Source organism: Pipistrellus hanaki (assembly GCF_964339955.1).
Source record: "Pipistrellus hanaki genome assembly, chromosome: 11".
Classification (NCBI taxonomy): Eukaryota; Metazoa; Chordata; class Mammalia; order Chiroptera; family Vespertilionidae; genus Pipistrellus; species Pipistrellus hanaki.
This window is the reverse complement of record NC_140513.1, coordinates 26686056-26691216: the sequence shown is the minus strand read 5'-3', so window position 1 is coordinate 26691216 and position 5161 is coordinate 26686056. Positions and strand designations below refer to the sequence as shown.

At 45.4% G+C, this 5161-nt stretch overlaps 1 protein-coding gene across 1 annotated transcript in view; it reads left to right on the top strand.

The window, feature by feature from the left end:
- LOC311630070 (protein SPATA31F1-like) overlaps positions 1-5161 on the top strand; it is a 38480-nt gene that overhangs the window by 15997 nt on the left and 17322 nt on the right. The gene's annotated exons all lie outside the window — the stretch shown is intronic.

Sequence of the window (5161 nt, the reverse complement as noted above, 5' to 3'; positions counted from 1 at the left end):
CACCAGATGTAATGTTCTAGTTCCTTACAAACAGGGGGGAGAGTGTGCAAAACTAACATTGAAATTTTGAAACAGCAGCAGAGTGAGTGAATTTTAATTTGTGTTCATTGTTGGTGGTTAGAAAATTCCCCCTATGGAATTATTGTGAACACTTTGCTTTGTGGTCACTGTGACATTGGGGGGGGGAGGGTGGGACAGGGAGGAAAAGTGATAATAGTCCATATGTCCCTGGCATCTATTCAGAGCAGTGTGCAGAATGTAATGCTCTTTTGTAAGAAACGTTTTATGATTTTTAAAATAAATTTAGTGAACCTATTTTTGGTGTTCATTTTTTTTTTTTTTAAGATGGTCATTTTTCAAATGGCTGAATTCTCCAACCTACCCCCAACTAAACACTAAGTTTGATTTTCAGCTCCTCTGTTGGACTTGGACTTAGGCAAAAAAAATAATCTTTGCAAATTCAGTTCTGGTGATTTCTGGATGGTTTGAACGTCCATAGCTTGGGAAGAAATCCCATCATACGCACTCAAGCTTATAATCAGCTGGGGATTTTGTTTTTGTAAATGCTTACCCCTACTTTGCAACAGTTTCCTATGTTAGTAATTGTGAAGAACCAAGGTGGGGAGCACTACTAAAAATTAATTAATTGCATAAATGTATACCAGCAGCCTGATAGCAAGTTTTATTAATTGGAGTAATACTTGGTTATGGAAGTGACTGATGCTAAATACATTCTGATTATTTTTTATTAGATAATTTCTTATCAACAAATTTAAACTGTCAGCCTGCTTAGTGTCTATTAGTTAAACTCTGTAAAAAAATTATATATATATATATATATATATATATATATATATATATATATATATTCTTGTTTTTCCATTGTATGCAAAGTGAAAGAAAAAGATGTACCATTTCTTTGTTGTATGTTGGATTATGTAGGAAATGTTTGTGAACAATTAAAAAAAAAAAAGGGGGGGGGGAAGTTTCTGTGGATGTTTTGTGTAGTATCTTGACGTTTGTATTAATAATAGTTAAGTTCACTTCCGAATAAAACTCCCATAATGCTAGATTTGATGTGTGCCCAGTTTGAGCAAGGGTTGAATTGACACCTGTAAAATCTGTTAAACCGTTCCTCTTGTAAGGAAATATAGTAATCTTAAATTACAATATATATATATTGAGGCCCTGATAATGTTATTTTATTGATTTCAGAGGGGAAGGGATAGAAGAGAGAGAGAGAAACATCAGTGATTAGAGGAAATCAATGATTGGCTGCCTCCTGCATGCTCCCTACTGGGGATCAAGCATGCAACCCAGGCATGTGCCCTTAACTGGAATCGAACTCAGGATCCTTCAGTCCTCAGGCCGCTGCTCTCTCCACTGAGCCAAACCGGTTAGGGCAACAATTAGAACTTTTTTCTTTTTTAAAAAATGTTTTATTAAAATTTTTATTTTTTTTTTACAGAGGGGAAGGAAGAGGGATAGATATAGAGAGCTAGAAACATCGATGAGAGAGAAACATCGATCAGCTGCCTCCTGCACACTCCCTACTGGGGATGTGCTCGCAACCAAGATACATCCCCTTGACTGGAATTGAGCCTGGGACCCTTCAGTCCGCAGGCCGATGCTCTATCCTAGGGGTGTCGAACTCAATCAGAGAAGGGGCCAAAATCTAAAATCCAGTCTAAATCGCGGGCCGAATGGTTTACTGAACAGTCATAAACTGACAATGTCATAAACTGACAGCGGAGTGCAGTGATGACAGCGCGGTGCGGGCCACATTGCAAGGCCTGGCGGGCTGGATTTGGCCCGCGGGCCTTGTGTTTGACATATGTGCTCTATCCACTGAGCCAAACTCGTTTTGGCAACAATTAGAACTTTTAAGAAAAATAAAAAAGTGAGTGACAAAGGGTCCTAGCCCATTTGGCTCAGAGGATAGCGTGTGAATCTGCAGACCAAATGGTCCTGGGTTCGCTTCCGGTCAAGGGTTGCAGACTCCTTCCCAGCCAGCCCCCTGATCAGGGCTAGTGCAGGAGGCAACCAATAGATGTGTTACTTTGGCATCAATGTTTCTGTCTTTCCCTCTCTCTTCTATTCTCCCTAAAAATCAATGGAAAAATATCCTCAGTTTAGGATTAACAAACAAAAAAACACAGAAAGAAAGAAAGAAATAAAGAAAGAAAGAAAGAAGGAAGGAAGGAAGGAAGGAAGGAAGGAAGGAAAGGAAGGAAAGGAAGGAAGGAAGGAAGGGAAAGAAAGGAAGAAAAAAAGAAAGGAAGGAAGAAAGAGAGAGAGAGAGAGAGAGAGAGAGAGAGAGAGAGAGAGAGAGAGAGAAAGAATGAAAAGCAGTACCCTACTCTGCAGTGAACATTTACATGGTCATAATAATGTAAATTCTGATCATGATCCAATTATAGTGGTATAACTATATTTTAGGATAGAGTGATAGGAGAGGAGGGTTGGTATCTTTCCTTTTTTTAATGCTATGCAGTCAGTTGGTACTGTTTAAAATAGATAAAGAAACAGAGATATGAACAAAGTATCCTATATAATAAAAGGTTAATATGCAAATCAACCAAAGAGCAGAATGGCTGGTCACTCTGACATGCACTGACCACCAGGGGGCAGACACTCCTCTCAGCCAGAAGCAGGCTCAGGGCTGGTGAGCACAGCGGCAGTGGTGGGAGCCTCTCCCGCCTCAGCCTCACGCAGCAGTCAGACATCCCCTGAGGGGTCCCAGATTATGAGAAGGCACAGGCCGGGCTAAGGGACTCCCCTCCCAGTGTACAGGCCTCTCGTCTATACATATAGCAATATCCTAGAAGTAGTAGCTTTGAGATAAAAGTTGCAGTAAATGGATACTCTTCAGAATAAGCCTTTATATAACTACGTACTAGTGGCCCAATGCACGATATTTCTGCATGGGGGGAGGGGTGTCCCTCAGCCTTGCCTGCACCCTCTCCAATATGGGACCTCCTCGGGAGATGTCCACCTGGCAGTCGGCCATCCCTCTCACAATCTGGGACTGCTGGCTCCTAACTGTGCACCTGCCTGATCGCCACTATCCACTCTGCCTGCCAACCTGCTTGCCCTCAACTGCCCCCCCAGCCTGATAGCCCCCAACTGCCTCCCTTGCTGGCTTGCTTTTCCCCAATTGTCTCCCCCGACACCCTGCCAGCCTGACCACCCCACTGCCCCCCCTTGCCAGCCTGCTCACCCCTAACCGCCTCTGCCTCCGTCCCACCACCATGGCTTTGACCAGAAGGACTTGTGGAAGGTCTCCCGGTCTAATTAGCATATTACCCTTTTATTAGTGTAGATATAAACTATATAAATAAACAGTACGTATTATTTTTTGTTTGTTTGTGTTTTGAATCACACATCTTACAGAAAGAAGAAAGAACAGGAAGGCAGACAAGGAGAGTGACTACTTATTCTCTTGATGGCACAAATAACAGACGGTATGCCTGCTCAAGACAGGACTTGCGGTAAATACTAGGCATGCAAGCGTGGCAGGATAATTTAGTGAGATGCAAAGTTTTATCTGTTCTGCATATGAGTATCTTTTCTCTTTATTTTTTATTTTTTTATTTTAAAATATATTTTATTGATTTTTTACAGAGAGGAAAGGAAAAAGATAGAGAGCTAGAAACATCAATGAGAGAGAGTCATCGATCAGCTGCCTCCTGCACACCTCCTACTGGGGATGTGCCCACAACCAAGGTACATGCCCTTGACCGGAATCGAACCCCAGGACCCTTCAGTCCACAGGCTGACGCTCTATCCAATGAGCCAAACCGGTTTTGGCGAGTGTCTTTTCTCTTTAAAAACAAGCAAGGGTTTTGGCAGGGCCGAGAGAAGAGACATCCTGATGTCAAAGGCCCTTCTATCTTCATAAAAGTCGAAAGCAAGTCTGGGAAGAGGTTATGCCCTGACGAGGCTGGACTCAGGGAGGGTTTTGGAGATTTTTTAAGACAGCGGAGGGGATGGGAGGGCCAGACAGCCAGGGCTCTGGGATCTGTCCGGGGAAACTACGTCCAAGGTCAGGCAGTGGTTTTCATAACCGAATTCCTGTATCTAAAAAAACAAACAAAACCAAAAAAAAAGGAGCTAAAGGCTTGGGAGTCCAGGACCTGGAGAGCCAGACCTGCTGGAACCCCAGGGACCACAGCGTTCACCGGTGAGGTGGGCGTCCAGTGAGCGGCTGGGGAGGGGCGGTGAGAAGCCTCTCTGGTGGCTTGTCTCTGGGACTTGGGCACGGCCCCGCCAGGGAGACAGGATCTATTTCCCACCAGCACTCCGGCCAGGGGGTGGGAGTGGGAACCAAGTTCCTTGGAAGAACATTTAAAAAAGCAGTCACTCCTGCACATCTGTGTTTGTCGACTGTGATCACACCTGCTGCCTGAGGACAGGCAGGGAGGAGCCCTGCCTTCACAGACATCATAAAACTTGGTGGTAAGTGGTGAGCGCTGTGGCTCAGGCTCTGGGGGAAGGAGAAGGTGGTGGGACAGCCACCTCCAGCTTCTTGCCCCTTTCTTTAAAAAAAAAAAAAATTAAAAATATGGATCTTTAAAAAAAAAAAATCCTCACCCAAGGATATGTTTTTATTAATTTCAGAAAGAGAGGGAGGTGGAGGGAGGGAGAGAGGGAGAGAAAGAAACACTTAGCAGTCGCCTCTCCTATGTATGCCCCCAACCTGGTTCTTTTCCCAGACCGGAAACGGAACTCAGGACCCTTCGGTGTAGGGGGCATCGCTCCAACTAACGGAGCCGTTAGGCCAGAGCGCTGGCCCCTTCTCAAGCCCTGGGCCCTTCTTTCCCTCACGTCCTGCCCCGCCCCTCGATGGTCCTCCCTCTCCCACACCGGGGGTCGCAGGGAATGGGGGAGTCTTCTCTGGGGAGGAGCAGGTAGAGGAGAGCCAGGCAGGTGCCCTCTGGGAGGGGAACCTGGATTTACATCTGGATCCTGGGTTTTAAGTGCCTGCCCTCGGAGACCAGTCCTCGGTGTGGACTGATGGAAGGGAAACAGAAGGGAAGGGAGGAGACTTTCCCAACAGGAAGGAGTCGGAGGGAGTCCAGAAGCCCAGATGGGAATGGGGAGCGCACAGTCGCAGCAAACAAAGAGGAGAGGACAGGGAGCCCGCCTCACTGATGGGGGC